The 16,243-nt window shown below is 46.3% G+C and overlaps 1 pseudogene; it reads left to right on the plus strand.

Annotated features, from left to right (window-relative positions):
- Positions 1-6,359: 6,359 nt before the first annotated feature.
- On the plus strand, positions 6,360-7,898 carry LOC119280724 (annotated as a pseudogene).
- Positions 7,899-16,243: the final 8,345 nt, after the last annotated feature.

Consider the following 16,243-nt stretch of genomic DNA (forward strand, 5'->3'; position numbering starts at 1 on the left):
GTTCACTAAGCAGCTCAGCAAGGACCCGTCGATGGCGAGGCGTTTCTCACCCGGGATAGACTCAACAAGACGCGCGAAAGGTAAAAGGCTGGCCCATTTCAACCTTCATCAGAGAACATTTCAGTTAGTGTCTCCCATCAATATGCATGTTAGTGTGCAAATTAATAAAGCACGTACCTCGTAGCCATCCTGGGTGTATCCTCCAGTTTTTCTTAGGAGGGCGAGTGACCAGAGGCTCAAGCTTGCGCTCATACCATATCGCAGCACGATGAACCCTATCAATGTCCCCATTCAGCAACCAGAGTCCCGACATTCCTGCACATAAAAAATTCAGAACATAGTGTCACACTTAATACAAATTCAGAACATAGTGCCACACTTAATACAAATTCACAACATAGTGTCACACTTAATACAAATTCAGAACATAGTGTCACACTTAATACAAATTCAGAACATAGTGTGACACTTAATACAAATTAAGAACATAGTGTCACACTTAATACAAATTCAGAACATAGTGCCACACTTAATACAAATTCAGAACATAGTGCCACACTTAATACAAATTCAGAACATAGTACTGCTAGCTTAGGTTCTTCCTCTCCCTCTTACTCCTCTGTTTCCTCTACCTCCTCTTCGTCCCCGGTTGCCTCGTCCACGCCCAGTGACGAAAGTGGGACAATTAGCGTCCCTATGGCCAAATTCATTGCATAGAATGCATTGCCTAGTCGGACCTCCTGCTTCAGATTCGTCCATATCATTCCGGATGCGCTGACACTGCCGTCTGCCTCTACTTGTACGCATATGCTCTGGGTTTGGAATGTAATGCCTTTCAGCGGGGTTGACGGTGTTGAAATTATCCATTGATCGAAAACCCATTAGCTCACCAGTCCAAGTATTGAGGATAGACTCTTTCAGAAAAAATGGAGACACAAACGATATTGCGTCCATTCCAAGCTGCCCGCAAGCAGCAAGTACATGTGAGCAAGGTAGGTGAAGCAATTTCGGTTTGTTGCATGTGCACTCACACGTTGGCCAGGCTTCATTACCAATTTTCACCTCATGCGTCCTCAACTCATTTGCACATCCAAATTTGTTATTGGCTAAGCGGACCTCAAACCTTCTTTCTTGATTACCGATGGCGACTACATTGTGTGACCTAGCTTTTTGCATCTTGTTGTCCATGTACTTTCTGACTCTTTCACAATACCGTGTATTCGGGTTGTTGAAGATATGTTGCTCTGCTTTTTGACGTTTATCTCTGAAATACTTGACGGTGCCATAGAAAATACCATCAACAATGGCTGTAAGTGGCAATGCTCGGTTTCCTCTGAGGACAAAATTGTATGTTTCCGCGAGGTTCGCTGTCATGACACCGTACCTTGCTCCATGTGTGTCATGTAGCAAAGACCACCTCTCCAGAGGCTCATGCTCTATCCACTGCTCGAAGGTTTTAATTGACCTCCCAAGCCTTCTCCTAGTACCAGGTGGGTCAAAGCCTGGCAAGTCACATAGCCCAACAGGCTCCTCCTCCACGACCGATGTTCCTGTTGCCAACTGTGCAGCTACTGCTTCAACATGTGCCCTCACCGCTGCATCTCTTGCAGCTTTCCTGTCCCTCACATGTCTCTGCGTGCACACATTAAGTCTGTCGCGTATCAAATTGTACTTCCATAACTGGTTTTGCTTGCAGAGTTTTTTGAACAGATTCATCAGGTTCTTATTTCTGAACTGCGAGAAGAAATTAGCCCCCAGATGGCGCATGCACCAACGGCTCTGCAAGTCCTGCCATGGAACTTGTTCCTCAGGGCCTGGGTTTGTCAGTGTCCTTATCGCACTGAGTATACCTGCATGCCTGTCATGAAGGATGCACACATTGGGCTTCTCCTTTACAACTGATATTTTCAACTGCCTGAAGAACCATGTCCAATGTCCAACTTTCAATGTTCTCACTCTCCACAAAAGCAAATGCGAGTGGGACGACTTGATTTTGGCCGTCTTGACCTATGGCTGTCAGGATCTGACCCTTGTACTTGCCTGTGAGAAAAGTACCGTCAACACATATCACCGGTCGGCAATGCCTGAAAGCTTCGATGCATACACCGAAAGAGAAGAATAGACGATGCAGCACCCTCACAGTTGGAAACTCTGGCATGAACATGTCTTGGATATCGATATAGGTGCCTGGATTCCACTGCTGCAGGGTGTGGAGGAGCTGGACAACAAAGACATATGCATCAAAATAAGAACCAAATCTCCTCTCAAGCGCCGCATGCTTAGCCCTCCAAGCCTTTCCATAAGAAATTCTGTACTTGAACCTGGCAAAGACTTTTGTCTGGACTACCTTCACTTCCATAGCTTTGCCCTACACTATCTCATCGTAAAACAACCGAGCAATAAGCATGGATGAAAGGTTGGCATGATCTTGAGGGATGCAGGGAATAAGACAAGTGTGATTAACTAAGTCACTTATCACCCAACTTGTGCCATACTTAGGGACAAAGCCGTGCACCCTAGCGGGACAATCTGCGTTCTTGCATACCATTGTTAGGACACCTGAGTTGTGAAAACTCTTTGCGTGGACATTGCCCAATTAATTATTGCATCCTTCAAGGATTGCTTGTTCGGATACATAGCACCCGTTGCAATATTGTTCTGATGATATTGCCAGGCTGAATCATGTCCATCATTCACGGTCATTGCAGATGAGAAGTCATGATTCCACCATGCAGGATTCGGGACCTCCGCTGCATTTTCTTCTTCATCTGACTCGTCGGAATCATCGGCATAACCCCTTTCAACATCAGTGTCTTCTTCTTCCATCTGGTCCTGCATGTGCCCATCTACCTCGTCAGCGTCAACCTCCCCATTGTATTCACCATCGGCATTTCCCCCTTCTACCTGACTATTCTGCCATGGTTCATAACCATAAGCATTTCCTCCTTCTACCTGACTGCTCTGTCCTTGTTCGTAACCATCATCTCCAGCATTTGACATAGATAGCCGCCTACCTACACTGCTCTGCCCAGGATCGTTGCCACCTTGGCCTTCATGTGCAGTGACCCCCTTCACGACGGGAAGCACTAAAGCAATAGGATTGCATCCCCTTCGTTCACAACCTTGTAACCACCGCACCCAATCGGAGTCTCGCTCTATTGGCCTCAAATAAAAGTAAATTATTGTACTTGACCGTGTCCACAATGCATGAACACCGACGGGGTGTGTTTCAGTATCAAGACCTAAACTTGCCGCAATCCATTCTTTCAACTGACTGACTGACCATGTTTGAGGTGCGCTCATTGGCACCTCTATGTGAGTAAATTCACTCAGATCAGCTCCCATCTTAGTTGTTTGGGCAGTACCAGGACCGTAGTAAAATCTGATGTTCACTACATCAGACATCTCGGCTCACCTATTTTTTTTCACAACGAAATACAATTATTAAGCAACAACTTAAAATACCAGCACTAACAAATATTAGGCACTACACATCCACATATTACCGGAGCAACTACAAATATTGACACTCCTAAATACTACACATCCACATATAGTCCGGAATATTACCGGAGCAACTACACATTTTTACACAACTAATTAGTTGACATCTAAATAAAATGCTCACCGGAACCGGAAGGGAAAAATAAAATGCTCACCACGAAAGATTTTAATATTTGATTGACTGCCTATATTACGGATTTAACCGGAGCAACTACAAATATTGACATTCCTAAATAGTACACATCCATATATAGTCCGAAATATTACCGGAGCAACTACACATTTTTACACAACTAATTAGTTGACATCTATATAAAATGCTCACCGGAATCGGAACGGGAAAATAAAATGCTCACCACGACCACCTAAATATTGACGTTTACTACTGGACCAAATAACAATAATTGCACGCAACTTCAAAAAATAAAATGTTTGTTGAAATATACCCTTGAAGCGTGCGCGCGAACAACGAACGGCGGCCTTCAATCACCAGAACCGGAGCCGAAAAATCCACCGAACTACCGGAGCTTCACCTCCACCACACTGCCCCAGCTTCTCCACCACCACCTCCACCTCCACCGCCGCCAGTACCTCCACCAATAAGCTGAAAAAATGCTCCAACAAAATCCTCACCACGACCACCACAAGCTACCCCATCAGTAGATCGAGGTCTCTTTTGGCTCCCCTAACTATGTAGAACCCATTCACGGTGCCAAATCCGCAAAAAAAGGGGTGATATTGGTGTATTAATTGGAGCTATTTTGTGTAAGAGAGAGGAAGAACGAAGAACAGAGAGATGAGCATGGTGGGGAAAGGAAAGGAGAAGGAGAAGGAGAAAAGAGAGGCAGCGCTGGGGGGCTCTCCCTATCGGCCAGCAGCTGGCCGATCGGTCGGCAGCTGGCCGACTGGGGCGCCCGTGACCCAGCCCGCGCCGACAGCTCCCGGGGCGACGTGGCTCGGCCAATAGTCGGCCCACGCGTGGCCGATTGCCCACCTGTCGGCCTGCAGTTGGCCGAGAAGGCCCTGTCGGCCTGCTGCTGGCTGACTAGGCTCAGTCGGCCAGCTGCAGGCCGATTGGATAATATTTTCGAAAAATATTATATCAGCGTAATATTTTGTAAATTAATAAAAAAATGTATTATTTAAAAAAAATTAGCGAAGGCCTTGCACTGGAGTAGATCAAATTTGCATGCGTACGCATGACGACCTGAGAGTCTTAATAATGATCCATATCGTTAGCTCTTATTCTTAAGAGCATGTGTAACGGATCATCTATAATGTAGAGGAGTAAATGGCCGAGTATTTGCTCCTCTAAAAAGGTGCCGCTTCTAATCAATTCCCTAGACTTAACTGAGTAATAAAAACACAAACTCGTTTATTTTTGAGTCATCGAGTTAAACTTCACTACTCACTTGGTCACATATATACTTCACCAATTCTTCCCGAAGAGAACCGATTCATGGAAAACTACAAGAAAATTGCACATTTCAACAGAAACTCCACTTACTTAATTGTTCCTATTAATCTGATCAATGCTTTCTCCATCTCTTCATTGACTACACTTACTTTTCTCTATTGGCTTCTCGACCTTGCACACTTCTTTCCTCTCTTCCTCTTCAAACATGGACATTGCATACTCTCTAGTCTCAGCTGTCACAACTAGTGCACCAACATCTAGCAAATTAGTCTCTATCAATAGACAAGTACTCTTCTTCCCAATACCAAAATTTGCATTCGTCCTACATACAGTTTGATGCAAACAATGAGTATCACATTGCGACAAATCCGGAGACTAACCGTACGAAATGGAACTTAATCCGGCCTTTCTACACCTATATTGATTCGACATTCTTGCTTATAAGGACATGTCTGGGACGAAAAACATGGCATCGTTCGTGGGTGTAAAAGGGATAGTCAATCCGAAACACAAAGTAAAGACTCGAAACCAGTCGGTTTGTAAACTTGCTGTCACGCTTTCTAAGCCATTAGTGAGACCGTGCCCCTGCCACCATAACCATCCGCAGGAGCCCAATCGGCCTGCCATTAGCCGAGAGGGTACTAATCGGCCTACTCTTGGCTGACTAGATCTAGTCGGCCACCAGATGGCCGAGTATGTATTATTTAAAAAAATCGGCGTAATATTTCTGAAAATTAATTAAAAAATATATTATTTTTAAAAATTAGCCGGAGAACGCCCCTCATGGCAGCCATGGGGGGAGGTTGTAGCAGCACCGGGGGGCTGTAGCAGTTTCAGAGGTAGAGGTAGAGAGAGAGAGGAGGGGGAGGACCAAGCTGGAGAACGCCCCTCATAGTAGCACTTGGGGTAGCCATGGAGCTGTGCTCTAGCTGGAAAAGAAAAGAGGGAGGAACGAGCGAAGGATGGAGCTACAGAGAAAAGATAAGAGAAAAATGCGTCGTACAATGTGTGGGCCAGAAAAATGTATGAGTGTGTAGTCTTCCTGGTCAATCGATCCAGCAGGATCGCGTGGCCCACGCATCCGGCGCGCCGGATGGAAACGTTTTCCATTATATATAAAGCTATAAAGAATGTTTTGGCTGACTTATCTACAATACGTCTGTGACGTAGTGTTTGGTTTGTTTGACAAGTAAACACCCGGTATACTCTCCCCTAGGCATAAGTCAATTGCGCCATCATCGATCGATCAAATTCCTCGGATTAAAATCTTGTTGGACCATTGCCACGAGTTCCATTTTGCGTCATCGACGACGCACGTACACACGTCGCCTAAGCTTATCCGGCCTGCCCGACTTAAATACTGTATGTTAGAGCCGCGAGATAGACAGTCAGCCAAGATCTGCCTCATCATAAAAGCTAGCTACAAGCCCGGGCATCAAGACGGAACTTAGTGAGGTCGAAACAGTTACTTTCCATCCATCCACCATGATTTCATGGGCGTCGCCTCTGCCTCAGAAACTCGCCGTGGCGGCCGTTCTTCTTGTCCTGTCCGTGGCCATCGCGGCGTCGCCTGCGCCGGCGAACCAGAGCAGCTGCTACAAGCATCTATTCAGCTTCGGTGACTCTCTGACCGACACAGGCAACTACATCGTGCACTTCTCCGCCGCACCCGGTCCAGTCGTGGAGTTGCCATACGGCGAGACCTTCTTCGGCCGGCCCACCGGCCGCTGGTCCGACGGCCGCCTCATCGTCGACTTCATCGGTAAGTGTGCTTTGGCGACGACGACGATGATGTGTACATACACCAGGCGTGCTTAATCACTGCCCGTCTTAGTAGTACTGACTATGAATATGTGCATGATGCATGATACGGCGTACCTGCAGTGGAGAGGCTGGGTTTCCCGTACTGGCCAGCGTACCTGCAGGCGGCGGCCGAGAAGTCGCCGGCAGAGGAGTTCCGGTACGGCGTGAATTTCGCTGTGGCCTCGGCCACGGCGTTGAGCCAGGATTTCTTCAGGAAAAAACACCTCCGTGTTGACCTGATGCCCCCCTACTCCCTCAACGTCCAGATCGGGTTGTTCAACAAAGTTCTCCCCGTGCTCGGCTCCACGGACCAAGGTGATGTATAGGACAAAAATTAATGCATGCATGGCGCCATGGCTGCGCCACGCACTGACCATGCATATTGCTGTCAAGCAGAGAGGAAGGCGGCAATGGCGAGCTCGCTGTTCCTGGTGGGGGAGATTGGCGCCAACGACTACATCCAACCCTTGTTCCAGAACAAGACGCTCGAATGGGTCAGGCCCCTCGTACCTCGGATCATCAGGTCCATCGCTCTGTCCATCGAGGCTTTAATCGAGCTGGGCTCCAAGACCATGTACGTGCCAGGCATCTTCCCCATGGGGTGCACCCCGCTGTTCCTCGGCATCTTCCCCGGCGACGACCGCGACCCCGCCACAGGCTGCCTCCGGTGGCTCAATGACCTCACCCTCATCCACAACCACATGTTGAAATCCCAGCTCGACGAGCTCCGCCGCAACCATCCGGGCGTTTCCATCACTTACGTCGACTACTATGAGGAGATCCTCAGCCTCGTCATCAATCCGGTGGAGAATGGGTTCGCTGCGGAGACGGTGCTGGATGCGTGCTACCCCATCTTCGTTCCTGGGAGGGGGGTGGTGCGGTGCCCGGACCCGTCGAGGTACGTGTCATGGGATGGTGTACACTTGACGGAGGCGGCATACAAGATCATGGCCCACGGGATGCTTGACGGCCCGTTTGCCATGCCGCCCATCATGTCCACATGCAACCGCAACGGCTAGACTTGCGTGCCTAAGAGAGATGATACACCTATGAATGATTTACTATGGAATTGGTTTTCGGGAAAACTATTTTCCAGTCGACCGTTTGTTTGCAACAGATCAGTTCTTTTTCATCAGGTACTCGTCCGCACACGATTCTCTCGGCCCATTTTTTTGGCCCCGCACGTGATTCTCGGCCCGCAAGTTTGGGCCATGCACTGTGACTGTTGTGCAGAAAAAGAATGACTGTTGTGTGGAAACGGAATTAAAAAGCCTGGTAAGGGATTCGAACTCTGGTTGCCAAGCATACATTAAAGAAGAAGAACCAACCCAACCAGCATCATTTCTTGTATACTTTAAAGAAACTAACTATTTGACCCTTTTTTATTACAACAATGGGGAAAAAAGCCTTATATCTTCTGATTTTCGCACTAGTGCATCATTGGCATCATGTTGCTGACTATAGGGAAGAGGCATACCGTCTTTGTACATACGTATTTATAGGTCATGTTTATATTGATTTTTAATCTTCTTTTTTAAGAAACAAAGTGTTTGAAATTGGGATTGAACTACGATAATTTATGTACCGCCTATCTGATAATTTACGCATAAACACCGTGATAGCTTTGACCCAGGGAAAATGTTATTGAATTAATAACATGCTAATTTCCGAAAGCGGACCTAATAACTTAATCCGGGCCTAGAAACTTTTGACCGGGGAATTCTTTTTGTTTAAACATACTCCCCATAACTTCTATGTAAATAACGCGGTAATTCGCACACCACAGACCCGGTAACTAGGATACAAACACAGTGATAACTTCGACGTGGGAAAAATGTTATTGACCCTATTTTAAAAAGAAGATATCTCAGTATTTTATGTGTAAATAACATGGTATTTTATGCAACACGGACATGATAACTTGCATGCAACACTGTTGTTACATTGACCAAAAATAAGTTTATTGAACTTGCACCTGATAATTTTTATATAACGAAAAAGCTAACTTCCGATAACATTGACCTTTGAAAAAATGTTGAAAATATACTCCGATAACATCTGTGTAAATAACATGGTAATATAGACTCCCGGACCTGATAATTTAGGTACAAACACCTGATAACTTTGACCCGTGGAATTTTTGTTGTTGAAAACATACTACCGATAACTTCTTTGTAAATAGCATGATAATATACACTTCCATACTTGATAACTAAGTTACAACCACCACGATAACTTTGACACGTGAAAAAAGTTATTGAAACCATACTTCGGTAACATCTATGTAAATAACATGGTAATATATGCTAATTTAGGTACGAACACAATGATAACTTTGACCTGGGGAAAAAGATGTTAAAAACATACCATCGATAACTTTGTGTCTAAATAGTATGATAATATAGACTTCCGGTCCTGATAACTTAGGTACAAACAACACGATAAATTTGAACCCTTGAATTTTTTTTATTGAAAACATACCACTAATAACTTCTCGTGTAAATAACATGACAATATACGCTCTCGGGCCTGATAATTTAGGTACAAACACCACGATAACTTTGACCCATGTAAAATAGTTGTTTGGAAACATACTCCCATAACATCCGTATAAATAACATGGTAATATAGGCTCCCATACCTGATAACTTAGGTATAAACACCTCGATAACTTTTGACCCATGAATAAAGTTGTTGAAAACACACTCGGTAGAATCTATGTAAATAACATGGTAATATATGCACACCAGAGTTGATACCTTATTTACTCAGATATGATAACTTTTGACCCACAAAAATATTATTTGGAACAATGCCAACATGGTATCTAGTTTTGAAGGTCTCGCCGCGGTGGATTTTTTTTTGTGAAAACAGATTTTGGATCGAACAGGTGATTCGAGCGATAAAACATTTTGAAATTCAAAACAAAAAGAATCCACGATGACATTAGCTTTTCTACACTTTTAGTGCATTTGCATGTGGGGAGAAAGTTGGAAGAACTCATTTTTATGCCCGGAATTTGTCTATGTAAACATCGCGATAACTAATGTACCATATACGTGATAACTAGCATACCCTATGCGTGGTAATTTTTTATCCGAAAAAAAGTCGTCGGAACATATCAACATGGGATCTAGTTTCGAAGGTCTCGCCGCGACGGTTCTTTTATGTGAAAACAATTGTTCGATCGGAGCGACGATTTGGCCTATGAAACATTTTGAATTTTTAAATCATGAGAGAATCTATAGTGATGTCATCAATTTCGTCTCAGATGCATGCATGTAATTAGCTTTCTTCCATGCACGTAAATGATGAGAAAAGGAAACACTAATTATCACATGCATGTGGAGAAAAAACGGACTGTATGTAATCGCTAGTTAGAACGAGCTGCATGTGGATCATCCAGATCTCTCGCTAATGGTCTGCACGTCTGGACGTTAGCAATGTCCATTGGTTTTACATGGTGAGCTGGCGGTTTTTGGTGGTGACATGTGAGGTGGTGGTTGATACGTCTTTGTGTTAATCCAATCTTGATACTTAGTGATGACAATAAAAATACATGTAAAATGAGTTATCTCTTACTCTGTGTTGGGGTAGTTTTGAAACTTGACTATGAAAAAGCATTTGATAGAGTAGATCTGGACTTCCTCCACAACTTGCTTAAGATCAGATGGTTTAATGATAAGTGGGTGCATTGGATAGACCTGATCACTCACAAAAGATCTATGGGTGTCAAAATTAACAATATAGAGAGTCATTTATTCCTTATTAGCAAATAGGATGCTTGTGAAAGCTACTAATAGGCATCTCATCAAAGGTCTAGGATCTGAGCTTTGTGTTGGAGGTATCGTCAGCCTCCAATATGATGATGACACTATCCTATTTGTTGATGGTGATCCATCAATGGCTACTAATCTCAAATGGGTGTTGACTTGTTTTGAACAAGTCTATGGGATGAAAACCAATTACCTAAAAAGTGAACTGATTCCTATGACCCTTGATGAGGGTGAGATAGACTCCCTTCACTGCTACTTTTGGGTGTCCTATAGGTAAATTTCCCATTAAATACCTAGGAACCCCCCTTCACTTTGACAACCTTTCTAGGGAGGATATCCAACATCTAGTGGACAAGATTCTAAAAAGAATTGGAAGTTGGAGTGGGGAGCTTCTTTCTTATGCTGCTAGGCTTACATTCATAAAATCTTGTTTGACAAGTATTCCCTGTCGGGGAACGTTGCATGAAAAACAATTTTTTTCCTATGCTCACCAAGATCAATATAGGAGATGACCATCTACGAGAGGAGAGATTGGATCTGCATACCCTTGTTGATCTGCATACCCTTGTCGAACGTCTTCGCGATCCAATCACGATCCGTCCACGAACTCCCGATAAAGTACCGAACGGACGACAACTTCGCGTTCAACACACGCATAGCTTGATGACGCCTTCACCTAATTGATCTAGCAAGCAAGGATGAAGTAGTAGCTCGAGTTTCTGGTAGCACAACGGCGTGGCGGCGGTGGTGGTGGAGAAATCTCAGCAGGGCCTCACCAAGCATAGTGGAGGAGAGGAGCTATGAGGGAGAGGAAGGGCAGCACCGTGGCAATGATGGGTGCGGATGCCCTCCCTCTCTACTTCTATATATAGGAGGAAGGGAGGAGGGGTGGGGCGCCCTAGGGTTTCCCCCTAGGTGGGGGCGGCGGCCACCAAAGGGAGGGGCCCTAGGGTTTGGGTGGCGCCCCTAGGTGCCTTGCCTCCCTAGAAAAGGGGGGCGTCGGCCCTAGGGAGCGCCCCATCCTCCCGGCCGAGTGGGCTAGGGTTGGGGGTGACGCCCAACCCCTCGTGGGCTGGCATGCCCCCTTTTCCTTGGCCCATGAGGCTCCCAACACTTGCCGGGGCCCCCTAAATCCCTTTTCGGTCTTCCGGCGATAACCCGGTACCTCCCGGAACACTTTCGGAATCCAATTCCCTTCATCCTATATATCAATCTTCACCTCTGAACCATTCCAGAGTTCCTCGACATGTCCGGGATCTCATCCGGGACTCCGGGCAACCTTTGCTCACCAACATAATAACTCAACTATACTCAGATCGTCACCAAACGTTAAGTGTGTAGCCCATGCGGGTTCGAGAACTATGCAGACATGACCGAGACACCTCTAGGGTCAATAACCAATAGCGGGACCTAGACGCCCATATTGGCTCCCGCATATTCTATGGAGAACTTTATCGGTCAAACCACGATGTCAAGGATTCAGCTAATCTCGTATGGAGTTCCCTTTGAGATTCGATTGTCGGTATCTCCATACCTAGTTCACTAGTAGAAAATAGGGCTTTGGTCCAGGCCGGGCTAGCACATTAGTCCCGGTTCAGTCACGAACTGGGACCCATGGGGGTGTAGGTCCCGGTTCGTGAGGCCAGGGGGCTGGCGGGCCTCGTGAGGAATTGGTCCCGGTTCGTCTGCACCCTTTGGTCCCGCTTCCAGACACGAACCGGGACCAATGGGCCTCGCTCCTGGCCCACAACCATTGGTCCCGGTTTGTGGATAGAACCGGGACTAAATGGGGACCTTTAGTCCCGGTTTCAGCCACGAACCGGGACCAATGAGATGCCTATATATATACCCCCTCGCCCGCGAGCAGAGCAGTGGAGAGTGCTCTATTTTTCTGGCCGTCCGTGGGAGAGTTTTGTGGTGCACTAGCTCACCTCCTATGCACATGAGGTGTTCGATGAAATGCCCGAGCCACACTTAAGCTTTCTCCTCTCGAAGCTCCTTGTCCAAGCTCCATTTTCCTCGACATTTGTCTAGGTTTGGTGATCCGTCCTGTCCCGTCCCCATCCTCACCGCCGTCGATCGCCCGCGCTGATCTCGTCACCGGCACCACAGTGGTGAGCCTCTTGATCTTATCTTATTTCTAAAAGAAAAAATTTCTTACTTGTATGATTTAGATAGATACTTGTGTAATTTTCTTACTTTTATTATTGTTTGTTATTATATAGTGCGATGGTTTTGGTATCCGCCTCCATCGGCCATTGTCTTGTCTATGATTTGGATGTGGTATATATTATCTTTTATAACTATTTGGTTCATTTAGTGTTTATGACAATTATGCCGACCAACATGACATAGATTTTTTTTCTCTAGGAGCTATGTGAACCGGAAATTCCAACCGACCCTATTGTCGAGAGGTTAAATTTAGTTGAAGAAGAAAACAATTACTTGAAGGAAAAACTGAAAAAAAATTGAGGAGGAGAAGATGATATTGGAGTTGCATGTTGCGGATGTCGTCGATGATCACAAGATCAAGATGGATGCAATGCGCTTGAAGATTAGAAAGATTAGAAAATATGCCATTCATATCGAGGCTTGGTATCATTATGCCGTTGAATCAATTGTTACCTTAGTTGCGATTATGGTCGCATTTGTTGTTGCATTGAAATGTTTTACATAGTTTCAATGTATGGTTTAATTAGATGCTCTGGAGAGCTATATGTTGTTCAATGAGAACTATGTATGTACTTTGGTTTTAATGTGATGATGAACTTCTATTAATTTGATCACTTATCTATTCATGATGTTCTGTAATGGTTTTTGACACAGTTAATTATATATAATGCACGCAGATGAACCGGCAACGGATTTACTGTAACAGACGCACCTCCGAGTACATTGATGGCATGCATAATTTTCTCACAATGGCCGAGGCAAACAAGCAGAATGGTTTTATGTTTTGTCCATGCCCTAGTTGTGGGAATATGAGGTCTTACTCTCACTCGAAAACCCTTCACACCCACCTGCTTTGTAAGGGTTTCATGCCACACTATAATGTTTGGACCAAGCATGGAGAAAGAGGGGTTATGATGGAAGACAACAAAGAAGAAGAGGATGATGACAACTATGTGCCCCCTGAATACGGTGGTGCTGCAACGGTGGAAGCTGAAGATCAAGAGGAACCAGACGATGTGCCTGATGATGATCTTCGCCAGGTCATCGTTGATGCAAAGAGACGGTGCGAAAGTCAAAAGGAGAAGCTGAAGTTCGATCGCATGCTAGAGGATCACAAAAACGGGTTGTACCCCAATTGCAAAGATGGCAACACAATGCTTGGTACCGTACTTGAATTGCTGCAGTGGAAGGCAGAGAATGGTGTACCTGACAAAGGATTTGAGAAGCTACTGAAAATATTGAAGAAGAAGCTTCCAAAGGATAACAAATTGCCCGATAGTACGTACGCAGCAAAGAAGGTGTATTCCCTCTAGGATTGAAGGTGCAGAAGATACATGCATGCCCTAATGACTGCATCCTCTACCGCGGTGCGTACGAGGATTTGAACGCATGCCCGGTATGCGGTGCATTGCGGTATAAGATCAGACAAGATGACCCTGGTGATGTTGACGGCGAGCGCCCCAGAAAGAGGGTTCCTACCAAGGTGATGTGGTATGCTCCTATAATACCACGGTTGAAAGGTCTGTTCAAAAACAAAGAGCATGCCAAGTTGATGTGATGGCACAGAGAGGACCATAAGAAAGACCGGAAATTGAGAGCACCCGCTGACGGTTTGCAGCGGAGAAAAATCGAGAGAAAGTACTGGGAGGACTTTGCAGGTGACGCAAGGAACGTATGGTTTGGTTTAAGTGCAGATGGCATTAATCCTTTTGGGGAGCAGAGCAGCAATCATAGCACCTGGCCCGTGACTCTATGTATCTATAACCTTCCTCCTTGGCTGTGCATGAAGCGGAAGTTCATTATGATGTCGGTTATCATCCAAGGCCCTAAGCAACTCGACAACGACATTGATGTGTACCTAAGACCATTAGTTGAAGAACTTTTACAGCCGTGGAATGGAAATGGTATACGTGTGTGGGATGAGCACAAACAACAGGAATTTGACCTACATGCGTTGCTGTTTGTAACCATCAATGATTGCCCTGCTCTCAGTAACCTTTCATGACAGACAAACAAGGGATACCACGCATGCACGCACTGTTTAGATGACACCAAAAGTATATACCTGGACAAATGCAGGAAGAATGTGTACCTGGGGCATCGTCGATTTCTTCCGACCAACCATAAACGTCGAAAGAAAGGCAAGCATTTCAAAGGCGAGGCAGATAACCGGAAGAAGCCCGCCATCCGTACCGATGATCACATACTTGCTATGGTCAATGATTTACATGAAATCTTTGGAAAGGGTCCCGACGGACTGAATGATGCTGAGGGACGCGCACCCATGTGGAAGAACAAATATATATTTTGGGACCTACTGTCGGGTCAAAACCGGCGGATCTCGGGTAGGGGGTCCCGAACTGTGCGTCTAAGGTCGATGGTAACAGGAGACAGGGGACATAATGTTTACCCAGGTTTGGGCCCTCTCTATGGAGGTAATACTCTACTTCCTGCTTAATTGATCTTGATGAATATGAGAATTACAAGAGTTGATCTACCACGAGATCGTAATGGCTAAACCCTATAAGTCTAGCCTGTATGATAATGAATATCTCCCTCTCCGGACTAAGTCCTCTGGTTTATATAGACACCGGGTGTCGGTGTACAAAAGTAGGGGCGCTCCTTTTGACCCATTTACTTGTGCACGGGCAGTCGGAGCCGCGCCCACAGCCACACTAAGCACGACAAGGGGAGGAAGCCGGAGAGAAGCCAGAGGCACAAGATGGTCAGAGGCAATGCCTAGGCCAAGAACGCAAGACAGCAAACGGACGAGGTGGAGTCCCCCGGCAAGGCCCTTGCCGGGGCGGTCTCCGCAGCCCCGGCAAGAGCCTTGCTGGGGCAACTTACCCAAACACCAATGGAGTGAGCCGCCCTTGAGCCCTCAAGTTCCAACCCAACTGACTGCGATTGAACCAGGGCTTGGGAGGCACCTCCGCGGTGGCATGCAGATCTTCGTCAAGACCATAGATATATGAGATCAGATGAGGACTAGAAGACGGCGACCCCCGGCAAGCGCCTTGCCGAGGACAACTACGACGCCACAGCAAGACCCTTGCCGGGCTCCCCGGCAAGACCCTTGCCGGGAGCATCAGCGGGGCCACAGCCCGGCCCGCACCAGCCAAGACTCTGCCATCGTCCCCAAGCAGCTGCTAGCTCAACCAGCTACACAGGCAACTGCGTGGCAACGGGCGGCTTCTGCTCCAACTTAGCAAGCACCTACGTGGTGGCATGCAGACCTTCGTGAAGGCTCCACCACCGCGCCACCTCAGCAGCCTGCCTGCATACATGGTACCGCATGCATCGTTGGCCAGGGCGCGTGGCGAAGCGAGGAGGAGCGGCGACGGACGGGACATGCCTCGTTCCCATCCCCGATAAAGCTAGGGGACACCTAAGCAACGCATTAAATGCATCTTGTCCTGTAATACGAGCGATAAGCTCGCATACTGTAGGCCTTTCCACCTCCTGTGTGCCACTGTGGCAGCCCCTTTCGACTATAAAAGGTGGCCCATGGTATACTGGAGGGGGATTCGGCTCTTTGGAACAGGACATCCACCGTAGCTAGTTCGAGAGC

This window comes from Triticum dicoccoides, chromosome 3B (assembly GCF_002162155.2).
Source record: "Triticum dicoccoides isolate Atlit2015 ecotype Zavitan chromosome 3B, WEW_v2.0, whole genome shotgun sequence".
Lineage (NCBI taxonomy): Eukaryota > Viridiplantae > Streptophyta > Magnoliopsida > Poales > Poaceae > Triticum > Triticum dicoccoides.